General features: G+C 40.1%; 1 long non-coding RNA gene and 1 pseudogene across 1 annotated transcript; one reads left to right on the plus strand and one right to left on the minus strand.

Annotated features, from left to right (window-relative positions):
• The window catches only part of LOC118821047, a 128,964-nt pseudogene that overhangs the window by 87,516 nt on the left and 15,891 nt on the right, over window positions 1–25,557 (minus strand).
• Window positions 2,703–12,168, plus strand: LOC118821217. Its single transcript, XR_005008323.1, has 11 exons — window positions 2,703–2,897; window positions 3,326–3,438; window positions 4,297–4,365; window positions 4,496–4,558; window positions 6,957–7,022; window positions 7,169–7,240; window positions 9,028–9,090; window positions 9,986–10,048; window positions 10,309–11,016; window positions 11,680–11,775; window positions 11,871–12,168. It is a non-coding gene; the product is annotated as an uncharacterized LOC118821217 (long non-coding RNA).

The following is a 25,557-nucleotide window of genomic DNA, read 5'->3' on the forward strand; positions in this document are numbered from 1 at the left end:
TAGCCAAGCTGCTCAGTACTCAGGTGTGCAGCATGTTATTTGAATGAAACAGCTAAAGTTGAAATTGTCCGTTGACAGCTGTCTGTAACAGCTGTACAGAAGTGTTTTTCTGATGTGGAACAACACCCAATGTTCTTCACTGTCATGCTACTCCGTACAAGATAACTAATGTAGTTAGTATGGATAGCTAATGCACTAAAATCAGCTAGAAATTAATGATTGAACTATTATTGCAGTCATTTACTCCAACAACTACCTCATTTGAAATAATTCACTATGGTATCATAATTGGTATCAGTGAGTCCTAAAAACATGTACATGGTTTGAAAAAAAAATGGTATCAGTGCGTCCCTAATTTAGTTCATTTAATTTGTCAAATTAGGTTTTTGGTACTTAGCTAAATGTTTCTCCAAAGTTGAGAAAAGTAATTGTTTTTCAGATATGGCCTATTTAAGAGCATGGAGAAGAAGAAAATGGGAATTGAACATACTTGCTCAGCCAGATGCAACAGATATTTCAAACCCAGCAGAATTTGAGGCAGGGAGCTGCAATATAGACAGCAATATAAGTGGCTCAGAAACAGACAGTTCTGATTTTTATTCTGACTTGGAATGCCTGCCAACTTCATCAGAATCAGACACAGAAATATTAGATAGGGATTTGCCAGATCTTAGACATGACCTTCAGCAATGGGCTGTAACAAATGGTGTCAGTCAGAGAGCTCTTAATGGGCTTTTAGGAGTTCTCAGAAAACATGGCCTTCACTTGCCCAAAGATGCACGCACACTTCTGTCTACACCCCAAACTACAGAGTGTCAGGAGAAATGTAAAGGACATTACATTTATTTTGGCTTGGAGAAAGGGATACGTCAGAGCTTGTCACAGTTTAAACCTCCTTGTGATTTGATCAGCCTTAGTATAAATATTGATGGTGTTCCCCTTTTTAAGTCCAACAGAACGCAGCTTTGGCCAATCTTGGCAACATGTAACAATTTTCAGCTCTTTGTTGTGGCGCTATTTTGTGGCGAGCAAAAGCCAGAACCTCTTGAGGAATACCTGAAGGACTTTTTAGACGAGTTCAAGCTACTTAATGAAAATGGTCTGCTGCAAAATGAGAGAAACTATACAGTTCAAATTCAAGCGTTTGTGTGTATTTGAAATGTATAAAAGGTCATACATCATATTATGGCTGTGAGAGGTGTACTGTTAAAGGTACACATGTCTTAGGAAGGATTGTTTACCAAGAAATATGCACAGCAAGAACAGATGATAAATTCAGAGAAATGCATTACACAAACCATCAAACTAAAAAGACTCCTTTGATTGAGCAGGAATTCACTGCGTCTCTACGTTTGTTTTAGATTACATGCACATGGTTTGCTTAGGGGTAGTGAGGCGCATCTTGGTGTATTTGACTCGTGGACCAAAAATTTGCAGACTTTCTAACAGTCAGAAGTGTGAAATTTCAGTGCACCTGAATAAGTTAAGAGGAACGATGCCTAGTGAGTTTAACAGGCAACCACGTGGATTACAAGATTTAGACAGGTGGAAGGCGACTGAATTCAGACAGTTCTTATTGTACACAGGACCTGTTGTACTTAAAGGCATTCTTTCACCAGAGACATACTCACATTTTTTGTCTCTGACTGTGGCTATGTCCATTATGCTTGAGTCAGACGAGAGGACCCGCAATGGCTACATTGATTATGCTTGTCAGCTTATGAGGCACTTTGTCCACAGATGCCCACAATTGTATGGAAAAACATTCTCTGTGTATAATGTACATGGTTTAGTTCATCTTCATGAAGATGTCACTCACTATAACAGCTCCTTGAATGACATTTCATGTTTTCCTTTTGAAAACCACCTTCAAGTCCTTAAGAAGCAGGTCAAGAACAGCCATAATCCGATTGCTCAAATTACTAAACGATTGACGAAGTTTGAGAATGCCAAGATGGACCCTGGCAATGCAGGAATGGCTTCTCGTGTTCATATCAAAAAAGATAAGGACCGCTGGTTTATGCTTCATGATGAAAAATACGCATTTGTACTCGAACTGAGACAGGATGAGACAGCTGTGTGTGACGTTGTGCATTATGGCCATACATTGGATTTCTTTCAACTTCCATGTAAATCAAAACTACTGAATATAGCATTTACAAGGAATGTTGATGGCAGAATGAAAAGAAGAGTGATACAACAAAGAGACCTGCAGCGTAAAGTTGCCTGTCTCCCTCACAATGGTGGATGTGTCCTTATACCCCTTCGCCATGGGACAGAACATTGTAACTATTGAAGCAATGCCTTACAGAATAAGTTGGCATGACTCTTAAGATCTGTTATATTTAGTGATTGAGTCAGAGATTACATGCCAGCAGGAAATCAAATTGAGAAGCAACAAATTAAATTCACCAAGGTTAGTATCACAATAAAATCGATGGATATAAACTTAAACCGAACCAAAATTGGATATTGAATACTGAATGTTTTACTTGAATTGACTAGTTTAATATATATGTAGTGTATATGTACTAGTGCATCGTTGTTTAAAGTAATAATTTAAACATGAGTGGAAGCTTGTAACCTTCAGTACACATTATGTAACTTGTTTTCCTTCATTGTTAGCAACATTATCATGATTGATTGAACTGTTTTTAAAATACTTTGATACTTTTCCATTTGTTACTGTTCCAGGTGTAAAATGCCATTGTATGCAAGGGCTGTGTGGTTGGAAGATGGAAAAGAGTTGGAAGGCACCGTCCCATACAGTTGGATTAATATGGCTGAAAAATTACTCAGATGGCCAGTGTCTCAAGAATCTAAAGCTTTCAACAACCATCTACCACCTCAGAAAAACTGGCTCATGTTTTCTCTCATCAAGGTTAAGATGACATCTGGTAAGTTTTTATGCATAGAATGAGTGTTGTATTATAAAACATAAATGTTATTTTGCTTCTTGATTGCAGTTAATACGTTTTAACTGATACCTATACCTTGGTACAGATTCCTGAGCATTACTTTTTGTGTATATCATCTTTAAATTACGAACTGAAAGTGAGTGTAGCTTAAATATGAAGTGTTGAAAACTTGTCTATTTAGTCATTGTAGAGGATTGCAGACCATCCAAAAGGCACTGACCTCAATAACATGAAATTTAGACTGTTAATCAGCAGCCTAGTTTTTAAAATAAGCATGCTTGTTTGCTCAGAGATGCTAGAAATTTGGTGTTGAATGATAGTTTTTCGATATTTGACAGTAATGACATTTGGTCATTAGCTTTGAATTTAATTGGGGTCCTTAACTTTTGGTGATTGTTCACTTGTAGTAAGTCGTCAAGAATGTGAAAAGTACCATTACACAAGCCAGGATGATGAACCTGTTGCAAACCTAGGAAAGAGAAAGTAAAAAAAAAAACTAAATATGATGACTACATTCTGGGTGAGTTTCTTCTTTCTTATTAAGTAATATTGTAAGTCTGTTGTATCTCATCATTAGGTAACCTAGTTCAGTGTTTCTCAACCCTAGTTGTGGAGTATACTGGTTTTGCATATTGTAGTGTGTTCCTACTTCATAATATGTCCATGAAAATTCAGGGCATGTTAATGAACTGATCAGTTGGATTCCTCTATTTCTTAGGTCAGCGCTCCTACTCTGACAGGCTTTAGAGCAGGGAAAACTCAAATATGCAGAGCCATGGGCACTCCAGGACTAGGGCTGGGAGTCTGGTGAATGTTCACACAAGTACCTTGGTATTAATCTGTGGTCCTTTTTTATTTTGTGTTCTGTTCTAAAGGCACATTTGTTTGATTTCAGTACTTATAGTAGTGTGCAGAAGAGAAGAATCCTTCTCTTTTCTCTTCTGAGAAAGAATCCTTCATTTAGTTTCAAGTCAAAAACAACGCACAAGTAATTTATTTTTCCCGAGCATCAGGAAAAAGTACGTCCATCCTTTGCCTTGAGTTTTTGCAAGAAATCTGCATGGATATTTTTCCACAGCTGCAAAGTTCAGTCTTAGAAGTTGGTTGCATTTTATGCCTCTCATGATCTAGGTAATCCCAAACACAACATTCAGCGATGTTGAGGTCTGGACTTTCTGAGGGGTGGTCAGTCTATTATTGTGAAAACACAAGCAGTTCTCTTATTGTCTGATTCCATTATTTCCATTGACTTACATTAAAAGTTGGTTTTTTTCCTTCTTCTGCAAAGTTATCATTTTTAGATACAAGGTGTTCTTCCAACAACAGTGATGTGCAAGATGTATAAAGTGAATCATTTGGTTTCTTTGTGTAATTGCAGAAACTGATCTATCTGAGGAAGGTGAGCAAGAGGGAGCAGAGGAAGAGAGCAGACCAAGTACAAGTAAGGGTAAGTAGGCCGATTTCAAAACTTACTCCGAAGAAGTTCTGTTTTGTTGAACTGTATTAATTTTTGTTAGATATTCTGATGACAGAAATTACCATTTTATTCTTTTCCTCGTGCATGTGCACTTTTGCAGTTTCGAATATGGTGTCAGCTCCGTTTCCAAAGCAGCCAGAGAAAGTGACGCCTTCATATAATGGTGAGTGACTATTTGCATATGCATAACAGGACTGAATTAACAGCATTTATGCAAGCCAATGAATGTTGTTTTCAAGAGTCGGATAAAGGCAGACACAGCCCAGGTCACTGTAGCTCTCGTGGTGCTGATAGAACTGCTCTGCTTTCTGGTTAGTAGTTTGGTTTTGAAGTTTGCTGTTTTTTTCTGATGTGTCATTATTATTGTTAATATTCTGTTATGTCATTCTTTTTTTTTCCTCTTCTTTTTCTTCTTATTAATGCCATCAGGTTGATACCTGCTGACCATATGGATCATTTTTTGTACATCTTGTTGCTGGCCATCTTTTTCCTCTTTTACTTTCAACTATTCCAAGCATCATTCTTTTAATGAATTGGCTCTTATTACAGTATGTCCAAAATGAGGTTCAGTTTGGTCATCCAGGCTTTTGCTGTCTTCTGAAGTTACTATTTTTATTGCCAGCATCAAAGTTAAGAGAGAAATATTTTTTCTGTGCTGCTTTCACAACCATGAAGAATTACAGAAAAGACCATAGCCGATATGTGTCATATTTCTGTATCTTCACTAGGGATGGGTACCAAAATTTAATACAAAAGGCACCAAATGAAACACTGCAGTACTACGAAGTACAGAAAAGCCTCAAAAATATTGGTGCCTGTTTTGCATAAAACTTTGCATAATATGCAAATCATGAGGGATTATTGGAGTAACCTTACTACTAATGCAAAAAAAGAAAAGAACATGATTGCCTCCCTGACGAACAGAAACGCAGAGAGCACACAGCTAGATAAATTTGTCGAAGATGTCGTAAGTCTGACTCTACTTTGAAAAGGTAACTAATAACAGTTCCAGATGCAACAAGTGCCCTAAGATAGTGGCTTTCAAAACGAAATCTGTCAAATCTGATGAAATATTTGATTACATGCGCAATTAATCAAGAAAACTGCAGAATTCTTAAGTGCATGAAGAACATTGCCACCGGAAATGGGAGAATCTGGGCTAAATATATATCAGCCACACGCCGACGCCAGTGTTTCCAGTGATAAAATAGCATCTAGTAAGTTAACACCTGGCACCTTTTTCGCTTTGCCAGAGAAAAATAATGCTCGTTACTATTCCATTTGCCATGCTGAAAGCCAGTTAGGATAGGATAACGTTAGCATAGAACAGCATTAAAAAATATTTTGAGTCTCATCTGTCCACTGTTCTTTAACTTTCCTTAAATAGGGCTTTCAGGTCTTCCTGATTTTCTGCTGTGAGCATTGAGATCTGCTAAAGGAAGGTTATGGATGCACCTGATCATCTTCCTCTGATCCTGCTCCTGTTATTATATGTTCAGCATATAGATTTAAGAAGTGTGATGATTTTATGCAGCCTTGTTTAACTCATTTGTAGATGTGGAATTCCAGCCCTTCTCCATTGTTACAAGATGATGCAATCTCGTAACGCAGACCTTTTTGCCTGCTTACTGGCAAGCTTTGCACGCCCTCACCCGGCCCACAGCAGCCACTGGAGGCAGCAAGAGTTTGTTCAGGGGCAGAGCGTCTAGGGCCTGAACTGGCATTTTGAACATAGAGCAGATTTACATGCTTCAAATAGACCCCAGAAATAACATTATGAATGCTGAAAATGATCAAAATAGGTCCCCTTTAAAACATTTAATTAAACCATTATTCCGTTTACCCTAACCATTAATCTTTTTGTTTTAAGCGATTGCAATATTCATGTTATTTAAAATTGCCATTAGCTTGGGAATTCACAGTAAACAGTCAATTTCACTGTATAAAATGTGTTTTTTTTTCTGTAATTTTTACATGATCTGAGTTGATGAGAGAATTATAACGTTATGCATCGGCCTAGTTTTAGCATGAACATCTGTCAGCTTCTTGTTGGAATTTTTTTCAGTTCCCACCCTAAATGATGCATCAGTTACATTCTGGTACCTCAGGCATTATAATAATAACTGTCGCACCATTTAAGGTGGAATGGGAAAAGCTGACAAATAAGAAGCTCACTTCAGCTTTGTCAGAGAACACAAGTAAAAGCTTCTTTGCATGCCTCCGTACTTAAACTACTATACACAGAGTATAATCTTGTTTTTACTGACGTTTATTCGCCGGGGATTAATATGAACTAAGGTTTATGGCTCATTTTACAGAAGGTAAAAGGCACCAGAATCTTTACTGATGCAGGACTGACGTGGCGCATTCGGACATGACTAAAAACACTGACAAATGCCAGTAATAATTACTTTACACCACCTCCCCATGTGAAACTAATCCCGTCCGAATAGGGCTTAAGACTTCTCTCTAGTCAAACATGTTTACTTCCTTCTTAAATTTCTTGGCTTTTTCATTTATGCAGCACACCTCATTGCAATACCACTTGTTTCATTTTCCAGGTTTAGAGCGTTGCAGGCTAGGTCGTTCTAGTTGTCATGATGGTGACAGGACCCCTCAGTCCTTTGGTTAGTAGTTGGGGTCATTATTCATGTGAGCGCTGGCCAAGTAATTGAGTTATTTCCTAAGTATTTATAAAAAATGACCTGCTTTGAATAGATCAACATTCAAATTTGTTGAAGTCACTGTAATGCTGACTGTCTTTGTTTCCCAGATTTATATCATCGTAGATGCAGCCCAGGTTCCTCTGGTTCTTGTGGTGGAACCCGAACCATCCTGTCCTCTGGTTAGTGATCAGCTTCACTGCAGGTTTTCCCATATAACATGTTAGCACAATTATTTGATCATATTTACAAAGAATCATTAACCTTTTAAACACAGCACACAACCTACATATTATCGTAGGTTGTATTATACCTACATATAATAATTTTATTATCGTGCTTATTGTACTTTTATGGTGCTTATTAGTAGGCAGTGTACTGGTTGAAATTCCTCCTAAGGTATGAGCTTTGTCATACCCTTTGTAGTGGTTAATCAGAAATAAGCACAGATAACACCGTATCATGAGCCATGGACGTTTGTCATATTTCAATTGAAAATAAAACAAAACTGAAGCAGGCCCTCGATCACTGAAAACTTTACAGGAGAAGGAAAAAACCTACTTTACTTTTAATGTAAGTCAATGGAACCAGATGTCCAAGTAATTTTGGGCTGTTTCTTTTAGTCCATCAATCATCAAATTTACACATACACAATAATTTTTATTCAATATTTGCTATACTGCATTACACTAAATCCAGTTAAACAGGACTAAATTTGCTCTCTATAATGAAACATGCAGTTGGTTAGTGCTTTAGAAGTATTGACAGTATCCACGATTTGTTCAGAAAAGTAGTGTCTTGTATTCTGACATAATTTATCGTGTGTGTGTGTGTGTGTGTGTGTGTGTGTGTGTGTGTGTGTGTGATATACATACACACACACACACACACACACACACACACACACACACACACACACACGCGCACTATATTTCCAAAAGTATTCACTCACCCATCCAAATCACTGAATTCAGGTGTTCCAATCACTTCCATGGCCACAGGTACTTAGCCATGCAGACTGCTTCTACAAACATTAGTGAAAGAATGGGTCGCTCTCAGGAGCTCAGTGAATTCCAGCATGGTACCGTGATAGGATGCCACCTGTGCAACAAGTCCAGTCGTGAAATTTCCTCACTACTAAATATTCCACAGTCAACTGTCAGTGGTATTATAACAAAGTGGAAGCGATTGTGAATGACAGCAACTCAGCCACGAAGTGGTCGGCCACGTAAAATGACAGAGCGGGGTCAGCGGATGCTGAGGCGCATAGTGCGCAGAGGTCACCAACTTTCTGCAGAGTCAGTCGCTACAGACCTCCAAACTTCATGTGGCCTTCAGATAAGCTCAAGAACAGCGTAGAGAGCTTCATGGAATGGGTTTCCATGGCTGAGCAACCGCATCCAAGCCTTACATCACCAAGTGAAATGCAAAGTGCCGAATGCAGTGGTGTAAAGCGCCGCCACTGGACTCTAGAGCAGTGGAGACGTGTTCTCTGGAGTGACGAATCACGCTTCTCCGTCTGGCAATCCGATGGATGTGTCTGGGTTTGGCGGTTGCCAGGAGACGGTACTTGTCTGACTGCATTGTGCCAAGTGTAAAGTTTGGTGGAGGGGGGATTATGGTGTGGGGTTATTTTTCGGGAGTTGGGCTCGGCCCCTTATTTCCAGTGAAAGGAACTCTTAATGCTTCAGGGTGGGCCGACATCATATTAAACCCTATGGATTAAGAATGGGATCTCACTCAATTACATATGCGTGTGAAGGCAGACCAACGAATACTTTTGGCAATATAGCGTGTGTGTGTGTGTGTGTGTGTGTGTGTGTGTGTGTGTGTGTGTGTGTGTGTATTATTGCCGGTCCCTTTATATATACCAATGCAATATACTAAACCATCAGAAAATTTAATTGTACCATGATTATGCATTTTTGTCCATACTGCCCACAACTACTAGTGCTACCTTGTTTTGCAGATTCAGATCATCGCAGATGCAGCCCAGGTTCTCATGGTGATGACAGAAGGCCCCTGCCTCTTGGTAAGCAGTATGTATTTTTTCAGCACTCAGTATTTATCAGTACCAAAATTTTCTTAATTTGGAAAGAGCCTCTCTCATGTGAACACACCAGCCTCAAAGTTTGTTTGTCACTTTGATGATGCCTGTCTTGTTTTCTACATACACAGTATGCCACAGACACAGCCCAAGTCGATTGAGCTCTTGTGGTGACAGAGCCCCCCAGTCCTATGGATAGCAATTGGCTTTAATTTTTTCTTTTTTTGGATTTATTTTTTGCTAGGCCACCCTATAAGAGTCACTATCTCTGAGTCACTGAGTGAAATGAATTCATTCATTAAATGGTGCTATAGACCAAATTAGATGAAGTGAGGTCATGATGTCCATTACTCACCTTTTACTCATGTAGGGTAGGAAGAAAGGAAGAAAAGAGAAAATGCATTAATTGAAACACATCAAGAAAAGCTCCTGCATGAATGAATGCAGTAGTGGTGAGTACTCAGTGTTTGAGCTTGTAGTGTGTCTATCAGTTGGAAATGATCTCCTTGCAGTATTTATTGGGGGGAAAAGTGCCTGGTGCATGTGCATCCACCAGACACTGCAGGCAGGTGGACTAAAATGTTGCAGCTACTATGCAGCAGATGGCGGTCCAGCAAAACTAGAATACACTAGTGCTGTTGCTTTTGCTACTTATCTTGTTTTGTAGATTTGGATCATCAGACACAGTCCAGATTGCTCTCATGGTATCAGTAACCTTGTGCCTCCTGGTTAGTAGTGGGAACAGTAACAGGGTTTGTTTTTCACAGCGTAGATTTGTTAAAACTAGTGTCAACTAGCTAAACTACATTTACAATCATACATCAACCTTCAGGTTTTGTGTAGTAAATTTTAGTGACTGTACTGTTTATCTTGTTTTCAGACTGTCACAGCCGCAGCCAAATTTGTTATAGTTCTTATGGTGACAGAGCCTCTCAGCCCTCTGGTAAGTCATTTGATTCATAATAGATAATTTGGTATGTGATATTGCCTCTCAGTGACTAGCAGAATAAAATAATATTTACAAAAAACAGCTGTTTCAGGCCACAAATTTTGCACTTAAATTATTAAACACAGTGTCTTAGAATTCAAATTCAAATTATCTCAAGGTCCCTGTCCTGTTTTAGACTATTAACGCTTTTTCCTTTTAGTTTTGCATTTCTCACATTACTGTCTCTTGACCTGAAGGATTCTTTTGCTTTCCAGATGGGAATTTGCCTCTGCCTGGCTCCATCCTGCCTAACATTCCGAACGTATTTCCCATGTCAGAGGCTTGTAAGCTATTTACCACCCCCCCCCTCTCTCTCTCTCTCTCTTTTATATAAGGTGTACTGTTACTATTTGTAATTTCACTCATTGTTGCATTGAGAATGTCTTCATACACATCACATAACATTAGCGCAGACAGATAATGAATTATTCATTACTGTTATGAACATGACAATATTATGTTCCACCTGAAATATTTTCTGTATCTAACACTGGTATTACATGTCTACAATGATGAATACAAACAAATGTTCATAAATTTTAACTAAGGTAGGATTTATTGTGATTTTTGTGGTTAGTGTTTCAGAAGCGAGTGTTGTCAAAACTTCTGGACATACATGAGGAGGTAAAGCGGCTTGGAAGAGCTGAGCCACCTCTGTCTGATACACACATAGTTAAAATGGACAGTATTGATGAGTTTGAAAGGGAAGAGCATAGACTTCAGGACAGGAATGCAAGAGAGGTTCTGGTAAGAGTGCAGAGGCTGGATGAGGTGTTCAGATCATACATTGGAGAGCTCAGTGAAAGTCACAATGTTGGCCCTGGTTGTTGTTGTTGTTGTTGTTGTTGTTGTTGTTGTTGTTGTTGTTGTTCCAGTGTCGGTGGAAAAAATGTGAAAGACTGCACCCACAAAGTTCTGGACAGGTATCTACATATAGCTTCATTAGTTAAGTAAGATGAAAACAAATCCACGATTTGTATATAAAAAAAAAAACTACCATTTAATTCATTTTTTAGTATTGACACAGAATATGTAGAGAGGAGAGTTGCCACTGTGTAATGTCTTACGGGTTTCTTAAACGCTAGAGGGGGCTCCCAGGCGAGTCCAAAATGAATGGGTTAATATGGAGCATTTGAGCAAAATCATAGTTTGTAAATGATTAAACATTTTTATATAAAAGAATACATTTATTTCCTGAACACAGAACAGAACATTTGAACTCAAGCAAAGCAAGCAAGCTGCTTTATTCCACCAATGAGCTGATCAGCTCACCAGCAGCACTCAGTAGCTGTAATGCTAGTATTCTATAGCCTAAAATCTGTTGCAGAAAAAAGGAAATAGACAGGCAAGTTTTTGCTTTTTCAGTGAAATATGTCCCTCTACTTTCCAAAATTCAAAGAAGGTACTGGTGGTTGGAAACTCTTTTAATTTTTTAGCAGTTTAGCTCCATTCAGCCCCATTCCTTATGGACTCGATTGTGGGCACCCCTGGCATTTTGCAGTCATGTTTTTAATAACTGGAGAAATAGGAGGTGGCCAGGCTCCCCTTAAATTGGCTCATGTATTGACTATTTTTATTGTTCTAAGGCTCTTAACTAACAACCTCATGGGCAGCTTCAACATGAAGGGAAAGGGGGAAAAAGAAGGCCCTTGAAGACACACACTTGTATTCTGTAATTAAAGGTAAGTGTTTTCATATATTCTGAAAATAATTTTTAATAATTGGTGGGAGTTTTGACTTTGTTTTATGATTAATATGTATGAAATTAATGTTGTAGCTGCCGTTATGAAATGGGACAAAAGTGCCACTGAAGCGGAGATCCGGATTGCAGCATCTGATCACTTGAAACATGCACCTGGAAGAATGGGGGGTGTGGGATATGATCATTAACCCCTTTTAAGACTTATTTAGTTAATTTATTTTGAAAGTAGTTCAGTAACTACAATGATTTATTATGGAACTGCAATGACTTGTTTGTAACTGAATTGTTTTATACTTAAGGAGTCTAAGAGGTTAAAATGTTGTTATTATTATTATTATTCTCTCTCTCTGAGCTGAAATAAAATAAAATTCTTTTCCAAGTATCGAAATGCCATTAATTTAGTTAAGCATTCAGCCTTTAAGTTAAATGGAAATTAAAAAGCAATTTACATGTTTTTTGCACATAACTGATATCAACACGCAAGACTAGATTTCAACATTTACAGGACGTCTAAAAGACGTCTTAAAAACTTTCATTCTGCACTCTCTGAGGACGTCATTTAGACGACCAGGTAAGATGTAATAAAGACGTCGTTTTAACATGTTTTTGCTCACTGGGGAGATAGTTCCTCCGGAGGTGGGGCCGAACCTGACGGCGTGGCCGCGCCTCCGGGGATCACCCTCCTGGCTCCCCTCGGGGATTTCCCTCTGGAGTAGTCACGTGACGATTCGCTGAAGCACGCCTTTGACCAAGTGAAAGTTATTGATGGTCAGTCGCTTGAGCCGGGATGGCCCCTGTCATACCCGCATTTTTCACTTATTAAAGATGGACTGTACAGAGTGACGCGGGACACTCAAACGTCGGAGGTTTCAACCCAGCTTTTAGTGCCAAAAAGCCGTAGGGAAATGTTATTCCATGCGGCTCATAATAATCCCATGGCAGGGCATCTGGGACATGAGAAGACACTTAATCGTCTAATGGTCCGTTTCTATTGGCCGGGCATTTACGCGGATGTACGCAGGTGGTGTGCGTCATGCCGCGAATGCCAGCTCGTAAACCCTCCGGCGATCCCAAAAGCGCCTTTGCGCCCCCTTCCATTAATCGAGGCCCCCTTCGAAAGAATTGGCATGGACCTCGTCGGACCATTAGATCGAAGCTCACGTGGGTATCGCTTTGTATTGGTCTTAGTAGATTATGCAACGCGATATCCAGAGGCAGTGCCTCTTCGCAACATTTCAGCACGTACCGTTGCAGAGGCACTGTTCAAAGTAATCTCCCGAGTCGGGATCCCGAAAGAGATCCTGACTGATCAAGGCACAGGTGAACATCAGCTACTTAGGCCCGCTGGTTCAGCCCGACCAGCTTCTCCGTCCCGCATTCGACGCTCGGCCACGCCCCCCTCTCCACAAAAATATACAGAGAACAAGATGTATTGGTTTTGGAACATTTTTGTGTATCTTAAACTGTGCTTAGACTTCAAGAAATTCATGAGGAGATGAATGCATCCTGTTAGTATGTGAGAATGCTACTGTTCTTTTGGTTCATCACTTTCTCAACTATCATTTACCCATCTCTACTTTCTTATAGTTTAGTGGGCTGATACCTGTTTTGGTAGCTGTAGTATGTTCCGTCTCTGGAGATGGTGCACAGCTGTTTGCCATAGCAGCACAAAGTCTGAGGTGAGAATTCATACTGTGGACAGATATAGGAACACAGTCAAGGGACGAGTATTTAGACATGGCAATAATGTATTTTGTCTCTAGTGAGGTATTTATGTCTGGAGAGTGAAGAAGTGTAACATTTCTTTCAATGTGTGCAGTGCTGTTCACAAAATTTGAACAGAGATCATTTTTCTTGTTTTGCCTGTTTTCCATCACACTGTATTACACATCAAAAAGCCAGTATGAAGTTATAGTGCAGAATTTCAGCTTTAGTCTGAGGGTAGTTACATATTGGAGGAACCATTTTATACACAGTCCTCCATTTTTGGTGACCTAGTATAATACTACATAGAGCCATGATTAGAACGTAGTAGTAAATGCTTTACAATTGACTCCTTGGATGCTGCAAACCACAAACAACACCAGGCACTAAGTTTCATCCCTGGTGGTACTTGTACCTGTTAATCCAGGTGTACACTAAGATTTGTAGCATGCCTTTATTTCAGATTTGTCCCTTCTGACAAATTTCAGTTGGAAAAATTATCAGGTTGTGAGCTCAAAAAGAAGCGACTGACAGCATGAATGATCGGGTAGAGTGAGAGGGTAAACACATAAACCTTTAGCCTTCTGATCAAGCTACCACATTTCAAACGCTTGTTTTTAACAACTTAAAATGAGTCCTATAGTGTGATTCAGGCAATTACCAATGAGAAAGCGGGCAGAGCAAAAAAGAGAATAAAGGACCTGTATGCACAGGAATGGAGGAGCTGCTTGCTGAATACTGGCAAATGCATCTTCACTTCAGACAAGTCAGCCATTTCATAGTAAAATGCTACTCTAGTTCTACCTGCAGCATATGTCCTAACCACATTCATCCTGTTGTACACTGTTTGTATTTTTGCATTTCCTCTTATTTTCTAACATTTCAATTCTGCATCGATTGATTCAGATATGCTCTTAAATTCATTCATTATTTGGCAGCAGATCTTTAAAAAAAATACATTAAAAAGTGCAAAATGCTTCTTGCATAACTATTCAACCCCTTTACACTAGTACTTGGTAGAAAGCAATTTTGCAGCTTTAAGTCTGTTTGAGTAAGTTTCTATCAGCTTTGCACACTGTTTGGGAGTGATTTTCAACCATTATTCCTGATAGATTTGTTCTAGCTTGTTCATGTTGGTTGGATGATGCTTGTGGATTACAATTTTCAAATAGGGCCAATGATTTTAGATTAGATCAACCACTGTAGAACATTCACTTTTTTGTTGTTCAACCACTCCTTTTGTTTCTTTGGCCTTGTGCTTGGTATCATTGTCCTGCTAAAAGGTGAAGTGTCTTTAATGCTTAGTTTAGCTTAGTTTTTAGCAGACTGAAGTAAGTTGCAGTATCCCTTTCGTTTGCGCCATCCGTCTTAATTTTAACAAGAGAAATGGGCAGTGTTAGGCTGCATTCAAATGGCAAATGGCGTGTATTCTGCCCAAAACACCATTATATCCTACAGCAAGATGCAGATTCCATGGGCTCCACTCATTCAATGTTTTTTACATTGTGGATTCTTGTGGACCAAGTTGAAAAATGTTCTACTTTAGTGGAAAAGCTCTGCTTGTCGTGTCACTTTTCACGATGTGACCAATCAGAAAAGATGGACAGCAGGACACTTTTGCTCACATTTGCAATTTGAAAAACAGTGAGCTTGAACAATAATATTAATTCACTGGCATATGTACCATCCTGTACTCTGTTGTCTGAGGTTTGCTAAAAAACTTAGACTTAGACAATACCACCTTGCCCCTTGCCACCATGTAGAAATACAATCTGTCTCTTCGCTGGATATGGTGATAAAGCTCTTGCTAAAGTTTGCTAATGTTTAACTGGGCCGATTAGGAGAAATTAAAACGAGAGAGAGAGAGAGGGAGAGAAAGTGAGCAAGGGAGCCTTTATAAAAATTATAAATTACAAAAAGTTAGTTTTGGTTTATTCCACTGATAAAATGTGTAAATAAAGTATTTTGGTTGACTTGGGCTGGGTGTTTGTGTATGTTTGAATCTCACTGGGTCTACCAACAGGTTTTTGATCTGTAACCTGTTGGTTTTGACTGGAAGACAAGAGAGTTGACTTTCTGTAAAATATACATTCCTACTTTTTTCTGACATGGGGGGATATATATATATATATATATTTCCCCATGTCAAAAAAAAAGTAAATGTATATTTTACAGAAAGTCAACAAAAGCCTCCAAACTACGTATGAAATCTATTACTATTTAATTTGTTCACACTCTTCTTTTGTGCACCCTACTGCCACTTTAACTCCCATCTTCTAGTCTAAACCAACAGGTTACAGATCAATAATCAAATAATTAGTTAATTCACTTGCACAAAGAAGTTTCTGTCCATTCTTCCACTGTGACAAGACAACTTCAAGCTATGGGTCTGAAAGGATGTGTAGCTATCACAGAGCAGTCATTAAAAAAGGGAAACTGCACTAGGGCACCTACAATAAACATCTGAGATGTGGAGTATGGTTTTATGGACTGCTGTGTCTAAATATGTAACTGAGGCAACTTAGATTGTGAGTAAATGCAACTAACTTCGGAATTTTGACTGAGAGCAAGTCTTTCGCAAACAAGAGAAGCTGTAATAAAGAACAAAGTAAAAACTGAAAAATTTGATACTATATGTAGCTATTGACATTTCTGTGTAATGTTGTTTTCTCCTTTTTTAATAGCTGTAAAATGAATAACTTAATTGCAGTTTTGCCTGAAAATCAAATAAATTAAAGGGTGGTCTCTGACAATATAGTCTCTGTACAGTATGAATACTCTGACTATGGTCTCTGTACAGTACTGAATACACTAAATGGATATATACACGTGAGACAAAATTTCATTAGTATGTACAGTGCTAGCAAGAAAAGCATTACATCGTTATTGTTATTGTGCTTGCAAGGTGCTGTCCTTCATTATCCACATTCAGTATCATTTAAACATTTCAGAAGTTCTTTTTTGTGTTTGTTTTTTTTTTATAAGATTTGACTTATACACTTTACAATACACTAATGAGAAATACATTTGGATGAGGTATTTATGAATATTGCTCTACTTTTCTTGTCTCTTTTTTCCATACTTTCTTCCCTTTTTATACGTCCTTTAATTCTGAAGTAGCTGTATTTTCTTCAAGAAATGCAAAATGCAAAAGATATTTCTTTGTTATCCATAATGAAAGTACTGATCCTTCAACATATTTACTACTGTTTTACCATTAACCTTGTGTTGTGTTTTTTTTTCTATAAACAACAGCATTCACCCTTTATTTTTTCTACTTTTCTTTCTTACCTTAATTTTACCTTAACTTACTTTTTTACTTATTTCTTTAACCTTTAAGACTATTATTTTTCCTCGCAAGCACTGTAATTAGCCCATTGGTCACTGTTTCATTTCAGATTTAATGTGTTGTATTACACAGTTAAAACATCAATTCTTAACCAGATCCTTACAGACTGCATGGTCTGCACTGCACCAGCCATTTCAGCATGTCTCCCATCAACATTCATTCTACCTCAGTGTACAGACTACAGTTCTCACCTTCTTGCCACAGCAATAGCCTAGTCCCTGCATGATGGGATCAATTTCTTTCTCAAACACCTCAGCTAGTTTGGAGCAGTACTTGTAGACCCTTGATGTCTTGCGGTTATAGAGCCAGGTGTTGTTAAACATCAGCCAGATGTCATCCACATATTGCCATGGCTCCTGGTATTGCCCAGTGTCAAGCTTCCACTTGATGGCTGACAAGTCACTGGGTTTCTTCACAATGTCAAAGTAGTCATAAGAATAAGAACATGGAAGAACATGGTAAACTACTTTTGGGATCTTTTGGGTTTTGGGGTCTTCCAGAAAGTTTCTCAAAAAAAACCTCTGTGAGGGATAAGCAATTTACCGGAATGCCGAGCAACATAGGGTCCATAGGTTGGCGGAAGGGCAGTGATTCAGGGTCTTGCCTATACAGAGACTCCAGTGTGGACATTAAGGCCTGTCTCAGTTCTTCTGGCTTAAAGACTGAGCAGATTTAACCATGACAGCAATCCAGGTATTCAGAACAGATATAGGACTAATGAATAAAAATGCATAACAACATTTTTTTTGTTAAATCTTATATACTTTTTTTTGCGTGTCTGACTAGACTGGGCAGATGAAGCCCTACTGGTATCCTCACCATCCTCTTCCTCTTTGGCCTCTACCTTTACCTTTGGCTTCTTCTCCTCCATCACCAGCTCCTGCTTAGGCTCTGCAATCTCTGGATCTTTTTTCACAGGCAAAAGCTTAACATCATCCTGAAATGGCATTAGAATAAAGTTCTCTCTGTTGACTACAAGGCTAGTCTATAACCAAAAATCACATCATAGAAATTGTTCAACCTGAAGCATTCACAATTTAACAAGTACAAAAATGTCACCTCTTTTAAGGATGAACTTTTGGATAGTCATTAAGGTGCAAAATAGTAAGGTGGAATTTTTGATAAGCAAATTAGATTCTCTCTTAAATTATACATTTGCATACCTCACTCAAGAACAATGAAATGTTCAAACTCTATACTCGACCAGAGATTCAGGGTTTCTTATCTGTTAAACGTTTAATCAGAGATGTTATAAAGGAAGAGACCAGTCACTGGTTGAAATATGAATAGGAAAACTCATAACTATCAACATGGCATCTGTTTACAGAGAAAATAGCACCCTTCAAGAAAAAGCTAATCAGCTTGCTGGTTATACCACTAGCAAAAAAAGTCCCTGCCTCATTGTCAAGATCTGTGCAAGCACAGTAGCAAGAACAGCCCAAAAAAGCCAATTATTGAGCCAAACACTACAAACTATGTTTTTTTCAGGTTTACCAGTGATTTCAAATATGTTTTTCATGGTAATTTGACCTTCACAGCATTGAAAGAGAAGGGAGCCTGGTCTTGCATGACTGGAAATAACTGCCTGCCAGCATTGCAAAAATGGCCACCAAGTGAACAGACTTTCCTATAAAGGATTTAAGTTTAATCTAGTAACATTAGCTGAAGTTGAAAACAGGCCCCCTGCATTTATTGTTCACCTTAAAGTCTTTCTGTGTGAAAAAAGGCACGTAATTTTATTGGATGCTGTGGGGGTGGGAGGAGGAGGTATTATTTTTTTAATTATTCATTGAATAATGCCTTACACCTTTAAACATTGACTTGCAATGCCCATCTTATTCAACTATACACAGATTTCGCACCTCCGTTTTGACCTCAGGCTGGTTCTTGTTAGTCTTGAAGTTCTGCTCACCCTCTCCTGGCTCTGGCTTAGGCTCAGCATTGGGGAAGTTGGCCAAACTTTGTTGGGATTGTGTCTCTGCCACTGACACAGGCCTGGGGACTTGATTATCCATGTTAGCTGCCACCTGAGAGAGCTGTTAAAGAGACTTCAGAATAAAATAAGCTGAAATAAAAGAATAAAAGCTGAAATCTGACAGCATATTCACCAAGTATACAGAAATCTCTGTGTCAATTCGTAAAGCAAAAAATGTTAGTTACGAATGTAACCGTGGTTATGTGAGTAGTGAATAACTGCCAGAGCCAGTACTCACTGAGTGGATATTTCCCTGTGTAGGCAGCTAGAGAGGAAGTATACCAAAAGAGTCATCCTATGACCCATGCAAGTGATGTCACCAAGGCTATATCATCCTGTGATTTACTGCAAACTTCCTCAGGGAACTGGATCTTCTCGCTCACTCCAAGTGACCAGGAAACCTGGCATTATGAAAGAAACTTATTTGACAGTGACAAGCGCCGTTTAACCTCCGAAAAGCATAAAAACAGCTGATCTATCTTCAGCACTTTCGCAGTAGCAGACATAGCACTTCTACTCCCTGACAGGACAAAAGAGCTGTCTCCTGGGGTCTGACTGGTCAGTGTACACTGACAGGCTGATGGTCTGATTAAGAAATGCAGGTGTGAAATTTCAGCAGGAAAGTTGGGTTTGGCCTAAATGTCACATTTGCATCGTCTGGACACAGGGTCAAACCAATAATGCATGAAGCTCACATTCATGCTTTGCTGTGGCCACAGCAAACAAAAGTGTGGTTTTCAGTGAATGTCACTCGAGAATGGTTTGGACCAAGGGTTCAAACAGAGCACTGCATGTGTAGTCCAGCACTATCTCTGGGCCCCTACATGTCTCCATGCCCCTTTCAAGAAGACCTCCAGTTCACCTGCCACTTGCTGCTGTATAAGGCACAGGCTGAAGGAGCTCTAGTATTAAGTGTCATATTTCTGACTCCGGAAGGAGTAGAGGAGAGCATTTGCTCCATTATGCTCATTCTGGGCTGAGACAGCAGTATAATGCTGCAATTCCTGCAAGGGTCGACCAGCGCTTTGTGGAGGTTATCCTGTCCAAAGCAAGACAGGCATAAGTCATAGCTGTCATGTGGCTTGAGAATGTTAGGGCATTGAGTGCAACTGCCCTGGAGGAACATGTCTTTAGCCATGGAAGCAGCAGAGGCACTGAATAACAGCTGCAGGGTGAAGCCTCCGTCTTTCTCTGGAACAACTAAGTAAATCTAGTAAAAGCCCTCTGCCTGAACATGAGGGTCTGCAATTTCTGTTACTCCTCTGGCCAGGAGGGAAATGATATCCTGGGAGAGCATCAACACATAAACTCTGTCCCAAACAGTAACCTTTGGGAAGAGGAGGCTGGAGGCAGAAACCCAGCCTATAGCCTGTCAACATGATGTTTAAGACCTGTTGGTCCGTGACTGTCCTTGTCCAATAGGCCATGTGCTGAAACAACAACAGCTACAACACCGGCAGAGGACGATGGGCCAATCAACAATTTTCAGTGCTGATTTGATTCCGATATGCAACTGCAGATACCGATACAGATTCTGATACAAGAGCTCTTTTTACATTCATATTATCATTGTTATTGTTGGTATTGTATTTACATTTGTGTTTAAGGTGTTTAATATTCCACTTACTAATCACACCTGTAATGGAAGCTGCAACTGATCTGCTGCTGTGTGATCCCCTCCACTTTTTCACCTGACACACCGCACTCTGTAGTGTATATGTTTCATAGTGCATATGAGTTCACCCAATATACAATGAGACTTACAAAAGACACCAGGCTCACACCTGACGTCCAAATATCAGTTGTGAAGTTCATAGCTTTAACATCTAGCTAACTGCGCCACTAACTGTGATGACAGTCAATTGTACAGTTCGGGTACAGCAGTCTCCCGTTAAAGTGCTCCAACAGGCTGCAAAATTTGACATTATCCTTTACAGACAGCGTTTGGTCATCGAGTATAATGAAGTTGAGAAACATCTCTGTAATTCCATTAGCCTTTGGGTTGTGTGCCGGAGGTTTATCACATTTACTCTTTCACGTAAAGGTGCTTGATTTAACTTGTTGTATTGTACGACACAGCAGTAGGTCCACCCATCGGCACGCTGGCTTTACACACTTGACAAGCAGCTGTCTTGCTTGTCGGTGCCTCTAGACTAAAATATCTCCAAGCAAACAACATTTTAGTCATACCAACAGCTCAGCACTCTGGTAATTAGTGCTCACCAGGGAATAGTTGGAAGTTCTTGTGCATCGAAAGTGGTGCAGCACTCGAGGGGTCTCTAACCTACACAATTTCAAGAGCTTCCCTAACTACAGGGCCAAAGAAATGGCATGGAACTGAGGTCAGAGAAAGAATCGTTGCCCTTCATACATCTGAAAGTGCAGACTCTGCCAGCCACACTTGGCAGTGGCCATAAACCACCATTCTGCCATGACCCTGAGCAAGACAGTTAACTGACTAAAGGGCAGCATTTAAGCATGTGCCTGACACTTTATCAGTGTTAAGATCTTGCAGAGAGGAATACAAGGCCAAGAGCAAAAGGGAAAGAGAGATAACAGTTCTGGTCATAATTGTAGCTGCATTATGTGCCCTGGAAAAGAGCTCATCTGTGCGTCTACATTCCACACTGGGGCAATGTAGGCCAGGGAGCAATGCTTCATCTCGGAACACTACCTTAGAAGCATCACAATCATCCCCTCCGGCATTGAAGCAAATCGTGGGAAGCCATTGTTGAAAGCACTTTTACACTTCTAGTCCTGTGGCTAAGCTCTGTCACCAACACTGAGCTTGCTCAAGGTGAGGGAAAAGCCGCAATCCTCAGCAGTCTGAGCCTTCACTGACATGCTCGTTGTGTGGCTGGACGAGGAGAAGATAACAAACCGCCCACAGAAGACAAAGGAGCTGGGGCTTCTGGAGCCTGAGATCCCTATCTGAGGCTCCACTCGCCCAGTGGCTAAGCTCTATCCCCAGTACCAAGCTCACTCAAGGTAAGTGGAGAGCTGCAATCCTCAGCAGTCCGAGCCTACTGAGACGCTCAAGGTGTGGACAGACAAGGAGTCAATGACAATCGCCTGTAGAGGACAAAGAAGCTGGAGCTTCTAAAGCCTGAGATATTACCTGAAGGCTTTGCTAGCCCTGTGGCTAAGCTCTTTCCCCAACACCAAGCTCACTCAAAGTGAGTGGAGAGCTGCAGTCCTTAGCAGTCTGAGCCTAAACCAAGATGCTCAAAGAGGGGTTGGACAAGGAGTTGATAACAACAAGCCTGTAGAGGACAAAAAGTTTTGAAGCTCTGACACTATGAAATGGTGTTGCCGGCCTGCATGGTTGGTCTTAAATGCTTAAGAAGTGTATAGACTGTTATACTGTAATGTCTATTTTGCTCACACAAATATGCAATTGCTGAATGGTTTCTATTATAAGTGAGTTTAATATTAGTGGGTTTTCTGTTCTTTTCCAAGCACAAGGAAATGTGTCAAAATTACTGTCTGTGGTAACTGACAGCACACTACAGATGTGGCAGACTGGGTTGAAAAATGCTGGACTATTCCTTTAAGACCTGGTATGGAATCTTTGACTACCCCAAAGAACAAATGGCCTGAAACAAAGTGGACCTGAGATAATCAAATAATTGATGGATACATTTAATCATGAATATACTGTTGGTTGAGCAGGGTTTGCGTTGCATGGACCACTAATACAGTGCTTAAATACTTAAACAGCAGTGACACTACTGTACAGTACAATATATGTTTTTTTGTGACTCCCGGTACTGGAGTATTGGGGTGCTGTGCTTACTCAGAGGTTGGCTGCTGCATCTGCATGGGGGCCTCAGGCTGGGACTGCAAGGGTGTGACTGGGAGGGGGTAGTAGATGAGCCCAAACTAGAAGAGGGGTGGGAAAGGCCACTGGGAATATGTGTGGGATCGGCCTGACCCTCACCAGGGGCAGGTGTGGAACACTGAGACTGGTGTTCTGGCAGATTAGGACTGAGCCTGGTGCTGCTGCAGGCTACAGGGGTGGCAGAGAAAGGAGCCGGAGGTGTAGTGTGCAGAGCGGCCTGGCCTGTGGGGCCACAGGGCAGCTGAGGAGCCAGGGAGCACAGAGCATTCAGAGAGAGGTTAGAGTTCTGCTGATGCTGCAGAGGAGACAGAGGGCACACTGATTGAGTAACAGCTTTATCTCTGTGAGTAACAGCTTTTTGTCTGAACTTCATGTAAAGCTTATTTTAACCTCTTAACAATTAACCAACAAAAAAACAACACCATATGCCTACAGCATCTTGGTGTTTGAAGACTTGACATAGTAAAGGCAAAATTAATTTAAAGGCATTTAACTGGTGAATCTGACTCATTAATGTTACATCACTCAATAAAACAGTTTCCCCTTACCTGTGCAAGAGCAACCTGTCCTGATTGCTCTGTGACGTTCACATTCATGCCTCCAGCAGAGGCTGAAAACTGTGTCTGGTTCATAACCTGGTTCTGGTTGGGCACCTGGACCACTGTGTTTATGTGGCCTCCGATCATGCCTTGAGCTTGCAGCATCTTTGAAGGATACCCATCTTCCAACCAAGAAAAAAGAAGAATGGCCAGTGTAATCACTGCAGAATAGCTCAAGTAACAAAGTATACATATTGCATGAAACAGCCCATTTCAAACTCATTGTTTTGGTGACGTCACAAGAACCAAATCATTTACATATATCCGCCTATTCAGGCTACAGCAGGTTAGTCCTACCCATTAACACTGACATTCTAAAAAGTGTTTCAACTCTGGGCGCTTTTTGATGGAGGTGCAATACAGGGGAGCCATTCAGAACAGAGCTCATCCATCTTACATCAGTTTTAAAAGCACAGTAACAAAAACAGCCTGAAAATAAAATGCACTTCCTTGTAACAAAAGAAGATCTGAAATCTACTAATGTAAAGCAGCACTATGTAAGATTGTTAAAACTGCAAGAAGTAGCATTACTTCTTAAGTAGCAAACACTAAAATATGATGTCTGTGCACTGCTGAGACTCACCCTGTAAGGCCTGCAATAATACTTAAGTCAGAGGTGTCGCGTCGGATTTTGTAGGAGTTTTTAGTATCACGTCATACGCCTTTATGTATTAATGAAGGTGTTAAGACCCAATACTGGTTTGCCTCATATTTCTGATAGGACAAGAACACAAAAAACAGCAGTAGAAAATAGGATGTATGAAGGTATTCACTGTAGGAACAGAGCCCATGTTCATTTGAGCTGGGTGATTCACAGGGGAGGCTGCGCAGGATACCACGGGGGACTGAGACAGTTGTACATTTGGCATTGCTATGGGGAACTGATTCAACCCTGCAGGCAAACATTTGACATTCACTGTTCATCAAAATCTGAGCATGTGTGTGTTGCCAAAACAACTTGCACGAAATGTCTTAAAGGGCTGTGACGATGCTTCGCCGAACGCCGTGAGGAGACACAAATCTCGGGTAGATTGTGACCAAATGGGTAAGTGAGATGCAGTTGCAGGCTGAAGATGTGACGACTCTGAATAATATTTGCAAACGGTGTGATTTATTTACAGTGAAAACACACAAAAGATAAACTGTACAAACACAAAGTAAATGGAGGTTAAAATGTTGACCCGATTCGATAGCAGTTCAGGTAAGTTTAAGGAATCTTAGGCCGCAAGGCCACAGGACTATACTCTCTAGCTTAGCTCTTACTTCTAGTGTTCTACAGAAAAATGTAGAACACTGGCCCTTTAAAAAGAGGAGACAAAGACCCCATAAGAAACTGCAAGATTAATAATTAATATGCAATATTATACTTTGACCTTAGTCACGCGACATCTCTGGCTGAGAAAGAGACACAGCTACACAGCAAAAAAAGGATATAAAAGCAGTGTTGAAATGGGAAAACAATATATACCTTGAGGAACTTGCATATGGCCAATCATTTGATTTGGCACACTATGCATAGTCTAGACAAATAAGACCATGCACATGACAGTTAAATATGCAATGATGCAGTAAATCTGGAAAGGAGCAGAAGGGGGAAGTATCCATTACTCACTTGGCAGCCTGATGGCTTGTGCCGGTCCCATGGTATTAGATGGAGAAAGGCCAGGCTGCTGTAAAACTTGAGAACCCGTGGGAGGTTGTTTCTGTAGCCTGGATTTCTTTTTCTCTTCCAACTACTTCTGAATCTTATAGATCTTCTCAGCTAGAAAGTGGTAATATTCATCCTAGTCAAAGATACACAATGTAAAAAGAAAACATCGATACATCACACAGCTCACTGCTGTCTCTTTAAATAACAGAAGCTATTCCACTCACAGTTTGTGCACAAGGTGGTCCCGCAGATCCTGAGTGACATGCTCATGCCAGGCCTTCTGCGTGCCAGATGAAGGTGGCGTAGCTGATGGCAGATTCCCCATGCCACCCACAATAGGTCCATCTGACAGGAACTGGCTGTAATGACACAATAAGTCACAGAAAGTTATAAGTATCGTTATCAGTGGCAATCTTCTCACAAACCATTTATTTTCGGACGGCTTTTGGTGAAAAACAATTCACAGATGTATCTGCATCCCATACTCACTGTAGGCAAACTATTTTTGTTAAAGTACAGTATCAAGACTCTTGATGTAAAAAATAAATGGGGTAGACTAGTTTTAGATAGTCATGTTGTGTGTGTGAGTGTGCGTTTGTGTGTGTGAGATTAGAGATGGGACATGGAAAGATGACAGACTCAC

This window comes from Colossoma macropomum, unplaced genomic scaffold (assembly GCF_904425465.1).
Source record: "Colossoma macropomum unplaced genomic scaffold, Colossoma_macropomum, whole genome shotgun sequence".
Classification (NCBI taxonomy): Eukaryota; Metazoa; Chordata; class Actinopteri; order Characiformes; family Serrasalmidae; genus Colossoma; species Colossoma macropomum.